Source organism: Sus scrofa, chromosome 13 (assembly GCF_000003025.6).
Source record: "Sus scrofa isolate TJ Tabasco breed Duroc chromosome 13, Sscrofa11.1, whole genome shotgun sequence".
NCBI lineage: Eukaryota > Metazoa > Chordata > Mammalia > Artiodactyla > Suidae > Sus > Sus scrofa.
This window is the reverse complement of record NC_010455.5, coordinates 68,291,462-68,308,568: the sequence shown is the minus strand read 5'-3', so window position 1 is coordinate 68,308,568 and position 17,107 is coordinate 68,291,462. Positions and strand designations below refer to the sequence as shown.

The 17,107-nt window shown below is 40.0% G+C and overlaps 1 protein-coding gene across 4 annotated transcripts in view; it reads right to left on the bottom strand.

Annotated features, from left to right (window-relative positions):
• The window catches only part of PPARG (peroxisome proliferator activated receptor gamma), a 132,386-nt gene extending 125,383 nt beyond the window's left edge, over nucleotides 1-7,003 (bottom strand). Inside the window, exon 1 of one of the 4 annotated variants that reach the window (XM_005669783.3) lies at nucleotides 6,887-7,003. The gene's annotated coding sequence lies outside the window, so the exon portion shown is untranslated. Of the gene's footprint in view, nucleotides 1-5,846; nucleotides 6,026-6,886 lie in introns of those variants that run through there. The other 3 variants (XM_005669788.3, XM_005669789.3, XM_005669784.3) reach the window with 3 other exon arrangements.

Sequence of the window (17,107 nt, the reverse complement as noted above, 5' to 3'; positions counted from 1 at the left end):
TAAGACGTGAGGATTCTCTTGAAAACATGAATGACAAGTAAGCAATATGCTTAGTCATAGGCATGAGGGTGGCCCATACTTAACAGTTAAACAGCACCTATCAGCTGATTCACAGAATTAATGAACTTGCTTTTGAGGTGGCTACTAAGCTTCTATTTCTAACAGACATATAGTGGCTTCCCATAATATTTTTGGCAAAAAATAAAGTACATAAAAATGTTATGATCTGTGGACCTGCCAAAGTATTAAGCATTGCTTATACATCTTAGGCATATTTTTTTAATGACATGATTGAAAGATTCTTCTCATTTCAATTTATTGGAAAGCTACTTTAAAAGTCTGGAAGAACTACCTCATTGAGAGACTGGATAATTTGTCTAACATCGCTAGGACAATAAAAAGACACAGTGAGAGGTAATATTCAGATATTTGATTACATGAATCAACTACTAACTCCTATCCTTAAATTTGATAAGATTTCCTAGATAGTTGACATTTAGGAATAATAACTTTTTTTCTCTGAAGGAAAAAAGATGGCTCAAGGAAGAATTACAACCTGTGTGGATATTTAAGAAAACAATAAAGACACATATGGGAGAATACGTCCTTTCCTATCACTACTATTTCAAACGGCTATTTTCGTATTTGGTTTCACAAAGGTTGGCTTATACAGAAATGGGGACGTGAACACTTTAATTTTATTTTTCCTCTTCCTGATTCCCTCTTTCAAATTGCAAGTGTGTTTACTATTCTTAATAAGTCTTGTTTTTTAGGGGGCAAGCAAATCAGAAACTAATCTCTCAAATTTTTGCTGACGATGCCTTAAAGAATTAACCCTGAAGGAAATACTGGCATTTTGAAAGTGGACTCCAAACTTTCAAATGACACAGACAGTGTTGGAGGTGGAATGACGGCCAGCGGGGGTGGGGTCAAGGTTAAGGAGTTCTTTCCAGCACTCTGTCATTGCACCTGGCAGTCTGACAGGTATGCTTCCCCATTGCCTTCACTATAAAGGAATAATTATTCCTTAAACATACAGGAAAAGAATATCCTCCTTCCATTCACTTTCCCAGAATCCCTCCTGAAGCAACTTAGAGAGCCCAAGACAAGAACAGTGCTAAGGGGCAACTTTAAATTTTTCTATCTGTCTCTTTAGGGCCACACCACATGGAAGCACATGGAAGCTCCCAGGTCGAATCGGAACTGCAGCTGATGGCCTACGCCACAGCCACAGCGATGCCAGAGCCAAGCCTCGTCTGCGACCTATACAGCAGCTCACCGCAACACGGGATCCTTAACCCACTCAGTGAGGCCAGGGATCAAACCTACGTCCTCATGGATGTCATGGATACTAGTCGGAGTCTGTTACTGCGGAGTCACAGAGGAACTCCCAGGGGCAACTTTAGAATTTAAAACTATCCTGTCTATGACGTCACTGAAGGGAAGGGTGAATTCTTAGAAGCCAACCCTTTAATACAGGTCTTGGTACAATTACCGTGCGACCTGCTGTGTGTGGGAGATGAGCGCACACAGACGTGCCACACTCCCACTCAGGGTATTCCCCTATTTTTCTCCCTCCCTCCTATCTCCCTTCTCCTTATCTGCGGTAAACTGAAGGACTTCTCACCCTGGGTTTATGATAAACTGAACTCTTCAGAGAAGGTCAGGAAATGTGTCTCAAAAAGTCTTATCCACGTAGTATAATTCTCCTAGAGGAGTCCACAAATTCAAGGGCTTTTTAAAATACTAGTTAAAACTCGTCATGGATTTATTTTCTAAAAATCAATGAAGTGCAGTAAAAATGTTTCCTAAACAAAACCCTGAATCAAACTGAACTAAACCATTCCAAGAGTCAGGGTAAATCTTCACTATACGGTTTGAAATCTCTGTTTTAAATGATTCATGGTGCATGAACCGAATGACCTCATTTCTTTCCTTTTTATCTAAGAAATCGCAGTAGGGAAAAGAACTTCGGCACCCTGGCCGAAAAAAAGGTTTTCAAGTGGAGAATGGCCTGGTCACTGGAATAGCTGAAGGTATAGCAAGGCTCTGAGAAAGCCCACATTATATCATCAAGAGAAGTGAAGTTAGGGCTGCTTCCCACTCCCCATCCGCAAAGGGGAAGCCATAAAGAAATGGAACGCTCATCTATAGGCACTGATCTACATCTTCCTCTGCCCTCTGCTCCCTTATCCTTATAATTCTGTCCCCACTTGGGCTCTGTAGTCTGCACACTCCTGGAACACAGAGCGGAGGTTCAGGCCTGGAACCAAATCCCTTACTTTCTTGCGTAGGAGACATTTCACAATAAAATGTATCATATAAAATCCATAAGGAGAATTTAAACTTTATTATTTGGATGATGCACAGTTAATTATATGCTTTTCCAATGAGTCCCTACTAGTAAATTTGTGGGTTCCTGGGAGGCATATTTGCAAACCACTAAAAGCCTATTTTGTGGCTATATTTTGTTAGAAAGAGACACAATTTTTTCAAGCATAGTCACTAGTCTTTTAGGCTGTGATACCAAACTCTGTTTTGGTCTAAAGAATCATAGGCCTCACTATAAAACAAACATACATGAAGTACTCACAGGGTGCACTCTAAAAATACGTAAAGAATAGAACCTTATCAAATAAAGGCACAACCTGCACCTTTCAGACACATTAAACATAAAAACTGATACAAAAGGACACGCGCTGTATCTACACAAGACCCACAAAGACGTTATCAATAAAACAAAATAATTCTTAGGCCAGCTTTTGTCCAAAGACATCAGAGGTTAGGAAATAACAATTTTAAACTGAATAATGAGGAAATATTTCATTTCAGAAACATTTTATAAATCAATCAGCACATAGCAAGCATTCTTTCCAATTCATTCTTAACAATAACCTCAAAATTAGTACTAGGATGAACTATTAATACTTGCAAGGAGTTAGCTCAATTAAATTCTCAGCCAAGGTCCTGTCATTTGAAATACATAGGTTTGCTGATAAAGTCTTAAAATCATACACACACACGCATACACACAAAACACAGAATTCTAATTCTTTCCCCATTTCATTGATGAGGAAATGGAGCATTAGAAAGGATAAGCGACTTGCCCTGCTAATAATCAAAGCAGTTAAAAATGTAAACATTCACATTGCGAATTAAATATTTGTTATTAAAATATAGGTGTGAACTGATTGTTGAAGAGAAATATTAAGAATATGTAAACCCGTTTTTTAAAACAAAAAATAATTTAAGTATAGGCTATTATGGGTAACTATTGTCTTGACAATAGTTTTCCCCAAAATATCGTCGATGGTATTTGAGCCAATTTTCTTCTAAGAACCTAGTTAAGTATTTGAGGTAAATAAAAATTAAAACATGACATTTTTATTAAATAAGCTTCAAAAGGTAGGCCATATTAACTCCCCCAAATCTACCTCTGTATTGTGATAATATACAAATAGCAAATGAGAAAGACAAGGAATATTGCAAATAATCCTCAATTTAAAAATTCTGTCTAGAAAGCTATGAAGCTAACTGAAGTGTGATATGCTAGGGCTACCTATGCTTGCAAGGTGGTTATTTACAAATCTGGTACTTTTGTAGAGTCAAATTAGATCCATTTCAAAAGACCCTTGTAAGTATTTTAAAACTGCTCCCCTTTTTGCTGCCTTTAGGCCTTAAAAGAGAAAGAAAGAAACAGTTCAAGGGGTCCACTACCGCCATGTGGAGATCTGCTAGGAAAAATAAGAAAAACAAGTCAGAAATTCAGTTTAATAATTTTGAAGGTGGGGGGAGGGCATATGTTTATGCCTGTAGACTGGAGGCATACATCAAGTTTTCTTAATTAGTGATTTAAAAAAAATCTTCTACAGCTAATATTTATTTGGCATAATCCAATGAGACCAGAAACTTCTTCCAGTACTCCTGCTATACTTTATGACATTATTATATCTCATTTCAAATGACAGTGAATTCATCAGAAGACCCACAAATTAGAATAACCAACATTTTCTGTCCTACCTACTGGCCATATATAGGTTCTATGAAAGAAGCAAAAGTAATAGACCAGGATATATAAAAGATTTGTAAAGTATTATATTAATATTCTTTTCCTAATTCATGAAAGTCTCCTGTTATTAACAACCATTTCATAATTTGAAAACTAAATGAAGTGTATTATTAACACTTGCGTATGTTTCCATGAATACACACAGCTTTCGCATGCATAATTATCTTGATAATTAAGGTTAGTGGCAAACATCCTTATTTTCAGATATTATAGGAGAGAGAAAATAAGCATTTGTTGATAGTCATATACCTTATTAATTAAGAGCAATTAGCTGTGATCAGTAACATATTTCTAATGCATATTCCTATAGTCACACTTTTTTTCCTATATAAATTGTAATAACACAGGGATAATACAATTTTAATGTCATAGGGATTTGGGAATTAATATGGTGATTTTTTAAAGTATAATTTATCAGTTTTTAAATCGTACTTCTGAAAAATAGGCAAAGAAATGAACATTAAGGAAACCAGTTCCCTCAAAGTAAATAATATATTAAATTATTAAAAATGCCCATTGTAAAAATATATTCAAAGTATTTTAAGTTTAATAAAGAATGTTATGCTGGTGGGCTTTTTAGTTTTAATTTTAAAAAGAAATTATATTCTTTTAAATTTAAAAGAAAGAAAAAAACAGTGCCCAAAAAACTTAGCCTGGAATTCTCCAAACCTATACACTTCACTAATGTCATGCTTTTATAGTAATCATAAAGCAAGCAACATTTAAATATGAAAAAGTTTTGATTTAAAAATCAAATCACAGGTTCTTTTTCCTTCCAGTGGTTTTCGGAAGATTGAGCGCTCAGTCACTAGTTGCGTCTTAAGATCTTCAAATTTATAATTATCAGCACGTGAAGTATCAAATATCATAATTTAAATAAAGGAGAATTATGAGAAGTACACAGGAAGACCAAAATGGATGGTTTTGTAAAAAACTTCTTTTGGCTAACAACATTCATTTTAAAATTTTGTATATAAAAGGATACTACGGAACCCTACTAACTTCAGAGTGAATCTGATTTAAAACAGACAACACAAAAAAAACTGTTTTAAAACTTGAACAGGATCTTTTGAACTACCACTCTGAAAGCTAACTGGTAACATCTAAGAGTGTTTTCTCTAGAACGTTCATAGGAGTAGAAGGTATTTCTTTGAGAAGCCACAGTGAGTGTCTATGTCAGTTTGTATTCCAGAAAGGTTTTCTCAATCACCTAGAACGTCAGGAGGTCCTGTTTTTAGTCCACTGATCACTTAGCTATGGATAGGAAGACCAATACAGAATACCTGGGATCTGTCCAAGATCTGCTCAGGTTCTCCTAAAGGGTATTAGTCATTGCTTTCTCAATAACTCCAGTTACAATTTGCTTCATGAATGATAAAAACAGTTGACATGAAAATAATGTACTTCAAAACTGCATTTCTCCAGCAACAGGTTTCATACAACCCAGTTAATCACCCCGTCTGGTTTTACTTTCAGGAGATAATTTACACAAATTTTTACATTTTGTCCCCAGTCTTGAAAGGAAAGGAAGAAAAACTTCAGCTTCTTCATGACAGACTACTGTTTTTTATTTTTTATTTCTCCTAAAATAATTTAGACTAATTTCCCAACAATCATTCTCAGACCCAAATGAATTAGATTCTCAAGGTAAAACAAGAACACAACAAAATACTGACTATAGAATATCACCATCATGATCATCATAATCATTATCTTGCAAATCCTGGACACATCACCAACACATTTCAACAAAGCACACTTATGGCAGCCAACTCACCTAAGCAACGGGAGTTTAGAAGAATTTAGAAACGCACCCTTCTGATTACCAGCAGAGGTAAAGGCCCCTTCTTTACCTAACTACTGACCTTATATAAAAGCAGCAGATAGGTTACTCCCAGTTTCTGCCTCCTTACCTTAGGCTCCTCCCCAAATACCGAGGAAAAAAGTACCACAAATACACACCCACTTTCCACCCCCTACACAGAGGGACCTGTGATTTCTGTTGAGCTGTCCCACCTCTACCTACCCCAGTTAGGCTTAAGAGAGCAGGGGTCGAGCCTGGCACGTGTAGGGGGTCACAGCACCATCGTGCCACCCTCCCAACCACCTCAGGGTGGGAGGGGACCACCGCGTTCTCCATCCCCTGCCATCCGGAAAGTCAGCCCACATCCCCGGCCCCTCCACTCGGCTCAGGGCCAACACGGTGCTTAAGGGCAACGGGACTGGGTGACCCAAAGTGCACTCCCAGCTTAGTGGTCATGAAGACTCCACAGATGGGGGGGGGGGGTCACCGCCTGGGTGCTTCTGACCGAGCCTGACTCCGCGGCTGCGGGACGATCCCGCACGGGATCCCGCTCCCGAGCCCGAAGTTCCAGCGAGCAGCTCCCAAACACCAGCGCATCCTGGCCGGGGCGCGGGGACCCCAGTCCTTCTGGACAGCGGAGCAGTCGCGCGCTGAGGAGACGAACCGCGCGGGACGCACGGACTGGCGTACCCGGTGCGGACCGCAGCTGTCCACCGCGCGCAGCCCGTGTTCGCCGCCGCCCCGGGTGCTCGCTCCACGCCAGGACTTCTCCTCAGGGCGTGACGCTCGGCCGGGACCTGTCAGCTCCTGTGCCCTCGGACCCCGACCCCTCCGCCCCCAGCCACTCAGCCCGCGTCCCAGTCGGACCCCACCCCTCTGAGCGCGCCTCCGCCCGGGTCCCTCCGCCCGGCCCTCCCGAGCGCCCGACCCTCCGAGGCCCCTGACCACTCAGCGCGCCCCTCGCCCCGTACCCCACCCCCCTCCCCGAGCGCCGCGGACGGCCCGACTCTGACCTGCGGTGGTGGCCTGGCGTCCAGCTCCGGTGTCCGAGCGGCCGACCCGAGCGCCCCAGGCGGCGGCTCCCGCGCGGGCTCCCTGTGCGTTGGGCCCCGCCTGCAGGGGCCGCGCCGGGCCGACCGGGGGCGGGGGCGGGGCGCGGGCTCGGGGCAGGGGGCGGGGAACGAACTGGCTCCGCCGCCCTGCGCACAGTAGGGCCCCTGCTCACCGCGCCGACTTTCTCTGGCGCGCCTACTCTGCGCCCGGCGTCGCCTGTTCCTCACAACCGCCGCTGGGAGGCGACCCAGAAATGGTCCCATTTACTGAGCAGGGACCCGCCAGAGCCCAGAAAGATGCCCACGGTCACGTCGGGGACAGCCCAAGTGTGGGACTCCAGACCCACCCTCTCATTCCAGGCCCGCAGGTTTCGCCTTCGTGCGGTGGTCTTCGGGTTTTTTTTTTCCCAAGCTCTTTTCAATGACATTCTTTAAAAGAAAGGAAGAAAGAAATGAAAGAGTCTTTAGGATCACCTGGTTTTAACTCCATACTCAACGGCAGCGCACATTTTCAGCGCTCCCCCTTTCTCATTTCTACTTCCCACTGGTATTCATTAGTCACTTAAAGTGACAACGTTTTAGTTGTAAAAATTTAAACTATTCCTTAAACTCACTGGTAGAATTTTTAAGTCTTAAGCAGTGTTTCTTAGGCTGAGGGAGCCGGACACACAGGGCGTGGGAATCTCAAGTTTCGGAGTTTGAGCAGCAGTTTGGGGCGCGCTGCCTCCTGCATGAACCGGGTGGACAGTGGGCGGGTTTGCTTCCTGCCCACCCCCCCTCGCTTTATCGCGATCCGTCCAAAGGGAATTGATAGATGCCCAACCAGAAAGCCTCTGGTCTTCTGGACTTGAGGCCTTACTTTCCTTGCCTTTTTCCAGTCTCATCTAGTGAACATCCTGTTCTGGTCCTTGGGGCGGCAAAGATGAACGACGTCTGATTACAAGATTACCAATTACTTGCCCAGAATGCTTTCCAGTCCTTTCGCGTCTTAATTTCTTGGGGGATATCGAGTTCTTTCTCTAGTGCAGAGAGCCCTTGTAGTTTGAAGTAAAAGTTTATGAGGATGGTTACCACCTGGGAGAAGATTCAGGGCTTAATTCAATAGATTCATGTACTCCACCTGTCTCCTAAAGCAGGAAGTTAAGAGCCATAGCTCTACAGAGACTTTAAAGAATTGTACTAATCACTGAAAACCCGCATTTCTTTGCCTGCCATTTAGGTAGGCAGGCTCAGCCTTCTACACTCAGGCATAGGAGTGCTGCAGGCATCCTACTTCTTGATCAATCCAGAATCCCAATCTGCTTTTTTTTTTTTTAATAGCTTTCTCGAAATGTAACTTACAAAATTTAAAATTTAAATACTATATATTTTAAATGTACAATTCAGTGACTTTTAGTTTATTGACAGCGTTTTTTTCCCCAGTTTCATTGAGAAATATTTGGCATATATCACAGTATCAGTTTAAAGTGTAGAGCATGACGGCTCGATTTACATATATGGTGAAACAGTTACCACACTTGGTTTAGTTAACAACCATCACCTCATATAGATACCATAAAAATTAAAAAAAAATTTCTCCTCGTGATAAGAACTCTTAGGCTTTAATCTCTTAATGACTTTCCTATATATCATATAGCAGCATTAACCATAGTCATCATGTTGTATATTGTATCTCTAGTGTTAAATTATTTTTTCTTCCATTTTATTGAGATATATTTGACATAGGGGCCTGCGTAATTTTAAGGTGTACAGCATAATGATCTGACTTCCATACACCATGGAATGATTATCACAATAACTTTAGTGAACATCCATCATCTCTAGTAGTAAGTTCTTTTATAACAGAAAGTTTGTACCTTTTGAACACCCTCCTTCATTTCCCCTTCCTCCCACCCCTGGTAACCACAGATTTATAGGTGTTAAATAATCTTTCAGCTGTTACATTTAGGCTTATGATCCATTTTGAGTTAAATTTTGTGTATGGTGTGAGGTGGGGCCAGTTTGCTTTTGGTGGGGAAATATCCATAATTCAACAATATTGACTAAAAGTAATCCCAACATAGTGAACTCATAATTTGTGTGACATTTTAGAATTGATCTGAAGAGTTTCTAACTTCCTTCCAGATTAAAAAAAAGTGTGATTTTACAAAGTGATCTATAGTCAGTGAAGTCTATAAATGTAGGAAGTTAAGAAATAGAAACAGGATTTCTCATCATGGCTCAGCACGTTGAGAACCCAACTAGTATCCATGAAGATCCCTGGCCTCAATCAGTGGGTTAAAGGATCTGGTGTTGCTATGACTGTGGCATAGGATGGCAGCTGCAGCTCTGATTTGACCCCTAGCTTGGGAACTTCCACATTCCACAGGTGCAGCCCTAAAAAGAAGAAAAAAAATTTTTTTAAAAGAAATAGAAATGGTATAAATCTCTTTTTTAAGTTACTGGTCTTGATTCATTAGTGGATTATGAAATCAATTTAGTATGTCATAACCAAATATTTTTTATAGGTCAAATAATATACAGAAGAGAAGAGAACAGAAATTATCAGAATGTACCTCCAGATTAAAGAAAGTGCTGCTTTTTGGGTTCCCGTTATGGCTCAGCAATAACAAACCCGCCTAGTATCCATGACGACTTGGGTTTGATCCTTGGCCTTGATCAGTGGGTTACGGATCTGATGTTTCCAGGAGGTGCAGTGTAGTTACCCGAGTGGCTGTGGCTGTGGCTGTGGCTGGCAGCTGCAGCTCTGATTTGACCCCTAGCCTGGGAACTTCTGTATGCTGCAGGTGCAGCCATTTAAAAAAAAAAAAAAAAAAAGTGCTGCTTAACTTTTGTGTTGTGTGTGTGTGTATACCAGGAGTTGGTGTAAATTACGTTTCTTACCATGGGGCCACATTTTCAAAAGTTGGGAAAAACATTGTAGAACTACAGTTGCAGAATTCTTTCATTCCCCCAAACATTTATTGAGTGCTTATTTTGTGCCAGGCCCTCTGCTAAGTGCTTATTTTGTGCCAGGCCCTCTGCTAAGTGCTAGGCATAATATGATAAATAGTACATGATCTCCACCCTGCAACAGTGCACACATGCAGTTCCATCTACAAGTAGTTTCTAGAGATAAAGGATTCTGCCTTTGTTCACTTTGTCCCCAACCACGAGGGCTTCTTTCAAAGATAGATGTTTGGTCCTGTAGCACTTACTGCTTTTGTAGTTAGTGCTCAATTGCTTATCTCATTTGAGATTTGCAGACATATTTCTTCCAACTAGGGGAACTTTGTTCCCAGGTTCATAATTGCATAGTATGTTTATTATATGGGAAGGAAGTACAGGTCTAGTAGTGCAAGTTGGCCTTAAGTGAATTGATTCCCATTTTATTCCAACTCTACTTAAACTAGTCCTATGAACAGTCCTCAGGTATTTTTAAATACTGGTAGATTACTTTTTAAGGGAAACATTTTAAACTATGATAGAACTTTTATTTTCCAGGCATTAGGCAAAACAGACTGTTGGCATCAAGAGTGAGTGACATTTAGCCATTTTTCAGATTGAATTTAGGAAAATTAATGTGCTGTATTTTCAGTCATCCAATGGGATGGGGTCACTTATTTATGGCAGCTCTGTGAAATCATGGCTCTGACATTTGCTCCTCCTCTTTATCTGAGATGCAACTTACTGGTCTCTAGACACTAAATTCTCAGGAGATTTAGAAGATCTTAATTTAAAGTTTAAAAAATTATGACCAGTTCAACATGTTGGACAGGTTAAAGATGACACACACACACACACACACATACACAAATACATCTACTTTGTGAATCACTCTATTGTGTTCACACACATGATTTTTAAATCTAGTTATGAAATTTTACCTCCAATCTCCCAATTTTACTAAATTTCCTTTTTTTCTGCTCTTGCTATTCTGTCTTTCTTGCCCTCCAACAAATTTGCATGCTTTTATAAGGTCTTAAGTACCAAAGTCAGGCTTGTAACCCACTTCTTGTGATTTCAGATTTCCTGATCCTTTCGCTGTAACTTTCTGTTTAACTTAGCCTTCCATTTCTGTTTTGAGTAACTGCCTATAAATAAAATTTTTTTGCTGGAATATTTTCATAAATACTTGATTATACACAAATCATTAGGCTACAATACAACACATCTATGTATTGGTTCAAAAATTTTAAAATGGAGGCGTTCCTGTTGTGGCGCAGCGGAAACGAATCTGACTAGGAACCCCATGAAGTTGCAGGTTCTATCCCTGGCCTTGCTCAGTGGGTTGAGGATCCTGCACTTCTGTGAGCTGTGGTGTAGGTCACAGACGCAGCTTGAATCTGGCGTTGCTGTGGCTGTGGCGTAGGCCGGTGGTTACAGCTCCCATTAGACCTCTAGCCGGGGAACCTCCATATGCTGTGGGTGTGGCCCTGAAAAGACCAAAAAAACAAAATTTCTTTTTAAATGGAGAATATACCCAAATTAGGACTTTATTTTGCTTAATACCCCAATTTTGAGCTTTCTTTTAGATCATTGGAAAGAACTGAAAGACATAAATTTTTAGGCCATTTGTTCACTAATAGGCTTTTATTTACTACTGAATGAAATGAATCCTATTTTGGAAAATATTTTATTTCTCATAATTTGTAAGCACATAGGAAATTAATAATGATATTTGATTCCAAGGAAATTCCATTTGGTAATTTCAGTACTTCTGAGGTAGGCTACTTAAATTCTAAAGTTTTACGGTTTGAAAACATCTTTTAAATGTTTAATTTTCAAAATACTTTTGATTTTCAGGGAGTAAAAAAAGAACTGTTTGCCCTGCTTTATCAATTTTTCTCCACTCCCCCACCCCCTCCAAAGTGGAAGTATTCTGCATATCAGATTGGCCTATAAGCATCAAGAGCAGGAAGTAGTCAGCAGATGTCAGGAAGAAGACAATGCCTGGAGGAGTTTTCAACACTGGAAAAATTGTTCTACCTTCTCTTTGTCTTTCCCTTACCAGAGTTTGGTTTTAAGTAAGAACTGGAGAATGGAAAGAGCCTTGACCTTTAATCTGCTGTTGTGACCTTGAGCAGGAGACTCACCTCTGAGACTTAGTTTCCTTATCTATAAAATGGAAAAATACTCTCATAACCTCATCAGGGAGATAACATGAGAAAATGCCGAGTCAGGCTCCTAGTAGGAACTCAGTGTTGTTCATCAACTAGGTGAAAACAAATTTTTTTTCTAATAGCCATTCATTAATATAGTAAAGCAGTTTAGATGCTAAATTGAAGGGTTTTTTTTCATAATCACATCATATTTACTGATCAATCTACATAGATACTCTAAAAAATAATCACTAGTTTAATAAGCAGATTTTTTTTTTTTTTTTTTTTTTTTTTTTTTGTCGTTTGTCTTTATAAGGCTGCACTGGCGGCATATGGAGGTTCCCAGGCTAGGGGTCTAATCAGAGCTGATGCTGCCAGCCTACGCCAGAGCCACAGCAATGCTAGATCCGAGCCTCGTCTGTGACCTACACCACAGCTCACGACAACATGGGATCCTTAACCCACTGAGAGAGATAAGGGATCGAACCCGCAACCTCATGGTTCCTAGTTGGATTCATTTCTGCTGTGCCACGATGGGAACTCCATGAGCAGATTTAAAAATAGCTATGAACCCCAGATTTCTGTATGAAAATGGCTTTCTAATGGCATCCATGTGAATCTATAGATCCTAGGCTACATCACATAAAACTACCAAAAAAAAAAAAAAAAAAAAAACCCTACCTTTTTATGATGGAAAATGTTTGATAAATATAGGAGTAGACAGAATAGTATAATGAATGCCCCTCAAACCCATTACCCCATTTCAGTCTATGGCTTATCCTGTTTCCTTGGTACCCTCACCCACCTCCCTCTCTTTTTATAATTCTGTAAATCCCTCAAATGCATTTCATCATAAAACTTCCAACAGTTTTAAAATGTTTCTCTGGGAGTTCCCTGGTGGCTCAGCGGGTTAAGGATCCAGTATTGTCAGTGCTGTACCACAGGATTGTTCTCTGGCATGGGAACTTCCACATGCCGTGGATGTGGCCATTAAAAACAAAAATAAAAATAAAAAAATAAAATGTTGCTCTGAAGACTTCTATTTAAAAGTTGGTTCAAACAATTTGCTCTGGTAGATTTTGGATTTATCAGAAAAGTTTCTCTGCTGAAATCTTCTCTACTCTACTCTATGGAGTAGTAAAATATGTTTACTGCGGAGAGGACCACTGTCCACGCAATCCCGTGGTTCAGGACCTAAGGACAGAATCGTGCCCAGGCTGAGAAGTAGGCAAGGAACTGGGATCATGGTGGGTTTAGTTGCTAACGACAACGACAAAGCCCCTGAAACAAAAAATAAAACATACCACCACACCAGCTTGTGTGCTCCTGAGCATCTACCCTACCTTACTAAGACATAACTGCCCTGACAGCAGAAACCCTGGCTTATTGATTTTTTTTTTTTGCCTTACAAGGCCAAAGAAGTGGGCGATCGATGTTTGTTGAGTGATTGATTGCTGAGTGTTTGACTTGCAAACCCAAGCCTACTATTAAGTGAATAATTCAAATGTCACCTCCATCACTGTTGTTCTTTATTCTCTTAACAGTTTGATTTTGCTTCCATGTATCACTACCCGAAATTATACTTTTTGATTTTTATTTATTTATCATTTGTCTCCCCACACTAGAATGGAAACACCATGAAGGTGGTGATTTAAAAAAAAAACCAACACTTTATTATTTTAGAGCACCCTTAGGTTCACAGCAAAATTAAGAGGAAGGTACAGAGATTTCCCATAAAGCCCTTAAGGCAGGGATTTTTTATTTATGGTTGTAGTTTTGGCTTATGTCATGCCTAACATATGGCAAGTGGTAGGCTCTCAATATATTTTTATTATTGACACAATAGTGATGCCTGCCATAAATTCAGTCACCTTTAGAGGTTGTATTTTCATCATTCATGTCTATGAAGTTGATGAATATCATTTATGTAAATTCTCAGGCTCAATGACTGTCTTGAGCCTTACTTATGTAGCCACAAGCCTTTCTGTTTTTAGGAACATAATTCTGTCTTAAATATTTGGACCCATGTGCCAACTTTGCTCTTGATTCAGGGAACTGCTCATCTTAATACACGATTTCTTTTTTGAGTGGACCGAGGACTGGGAAGTTTGAGGCAGAGGCTCCAGAGCTGGGCTTCCAAATAGAGTGATTTCAGCTATTCCCTCCATGCTATGATTTCCCAGGAGTATAATTTCCCTTGTCCCCATTTACAGAGAGGTTTCCAGGCACAGAGGTGCGCATTTCTGAAATGCCTTAGGGTATAAGGATGTGAACTGAGCTTCCAACAGACTTCCCGCTGCCCTGGCCATCCCCAGCCGCCTACGGGGCTGGCCCAGGCACTCCACCTAAAGGAGCATTTTTCCTCATGCATCCAGACAGGAAATTTGGAGCCACTTTCCAGAAATGACACTTTGGCACAGGGTAGGCTTTTTCCTTCTGGTTTGCATTTTTACTAGATTTTAAATGTTTGAGTAACTGGTAGGTTGATCATGAATTGCATTGATATGTTAGAAACTTTTATACACTAGTGGGAAGTTATGGGGAGGGAGCTGGGAGATGTGTCTGTTTTACCAAAGGGTAATAATACTTAGTTTATAGGCATTATATCTGGCAGCCACTCTTCTTCGCCATGTTATAGCCATGGATACATGGAGATTTTTTTCCTCCCCACAGTATTTTTCTGATTTTAATCTCCTATAGTTATCCATTTATTTTCTCAGTAAAATTTCAGTAAGTCCATTTCTTTTAGGTTAATTTCTGCATACCTTCACCTAGGACACAGTTTTAAAAAAATTATTATATTCCTGCAATAATAAGTTGATTCTTCCAAATACAGGGCTTCAAAACGATAAATTTGGAGTTCCCTTGTGACACAGCTGGTTAAGGATCTGGTGTTTTCACTGCAAGGGCTTGGGTTGCTGCTGTGGTGTGGGTTCAGTCCCTGGCCCTGGAACTTCCACATGCCACAGTTGTGGCCAGAAAAAAGAAAAGGTAAATTTAGTGGACCTCTTTAACTATTCTCCTGCCAAATGGAATTGTAGTGGCCTAAATTATTTGCATAATTTGTTAATGACAGAAATCAAATTATTAGCATTTAGGGCAAAGTTTAGTCTGGTTCTGTAGAACATAATCCTCACTATGATTTTTCAGTAATTATATTTAACCCTAGAGTATAATTAGACATTCCTCCTGAATTTTTTATTTTTTCTTCTTTTTTAAAAAAATTATAGTTGATTTACAATGTCATGCCAATTTCTGCTGTATAGCAAAGTGACCCAGTCATACACATTCCCTTTCTTATATTATCTTCCATCATGGTTTATCCCAAGAGACTGCCCCCTCCCCCCAGTTTTTAAAATCTATCTATTATATAGCATGCTTAAGGGAGGCAATATTATATAAAATGAACAAAACATTTACAAACCACAAAATCAGTAACAATTGTAATATACGGACAACTAAAGCCAATACAAGCAAATAATGAAAAGATATTTAAATCTAAGAAGAAAAACAAAAAAAAATAGAAGATAAGAAATCACAGCCTTGGAGTTTTGTGTAAATTAAGACTTTTCCCTTCTCTCTAATTATTTAAAAAATTACAGAAGTTATAAAAGCTTCTTATAACAGGTCAAGCACTTGTAGACCAATGTCCATAGTAGCATTATTCATAGTAGCCCCAGAGTAGCCCCCAAACCATCCAAATATCTGTCAATTGATGAATAGATAAACAGCTTGTGGGGCACCCATATAATGGAATATCATTAAGCAATAAAAGGAACGAAGTGCTAATAATATTACAACATGTATGAGCCTCAATTCTCCTAACTGAAAAGTCAGTCACAACAGACCTCATATTGTATAACTCCATCTATATGAAATGTCCAGAATAGGCAAATCCACAGTGATGGAAAGAAGATTAGCAGTTGCCAGGGAATGGGGAGAGGAAAAAATAGAGAATGATTATTAATGAGTACAGTATCTTTGGCGGGGGGGGGGGGTGACAAAATGTTCCAGAATTAGACAGTGGTGGTGGTTGCACAACTTTGCTAACTATCCTAAAACCAGCTGAATCATGCATTTAAAAGGGTGAATTTTATGGTGTGTGGATATATCTACTACCAAGATAATGTTGAGAAAAGATGATTATTTACACCCTTTCCTTACTGAATAACAACCAGCAGGTTTTGTTTTGTTTTGTTTTGTCTTTTTAGGACCGCATTCACATATGGAGGTTCCCAGGCTAGGGGTCAAATCGGAGCTGCAGCTGCTGGCCTACACCACAGGCACAGCAACACAAGATCTGAGCTGTGTCTGCAGCTACCCCACAGCTCACGGCCACCCTGGATCCCTAACCCACTGAACAAGGCCAGGGATCCTCATGAGTGCTAGTCAGATTCATTTCCACTGAGCTATGACGGGAACTCCAACAACCAGCGTGTTCTTACTTCTCCCGCATCACCTCCCTTGTTTTGTCATTCCATTGTTCTAGGGCTGCAGATTGCTGTGCAGGTTATAACTCTGGCCAAAGGGGCTGGCCAAGTGGACAGAGGGGATGACATCCTCGCCATGCACTCCTTCTACCAGAAAGAGGAGGTGTCTTTCTTCTGATTCACACAACATGCCTTAGAGATTCACAGGACTTTAACCATCTGCATGGGCCTCTGGAGTAGGGAAGGCTGGCAAATATATATATGTACTTAGTCTACTGTCTTGGAGTAAAAGTCAAGCACTTCATTTTACTCTAATACTATTCATGGACTATTTTCTAGGATAGAATACTTCTTGGTCCTCTCTTTGTGAAGGGGGTTGAAAATTATCTGATTAATCTTTAAAAGTATATTTCTAATTCAAAAAATGTGTTATACAGTTCCTTTAAGCTTGCCTTTTTTTGTTTGAAAAGGATTCAGTGCATTGTTCAACTTTACATTATGATCCTCCCATACAGATTTTATGTTTGATACCACCACTACCAAGAGGATTTCCTGATACTTACTTGTTCTAACAATGCAATGTTTCTGACGGTATTCTTGTATAGATTTCAAAAGAGCTCAAATAATAGTATTTTCTAGACTAAATTTAATCTGTGAGTCAACACACATTT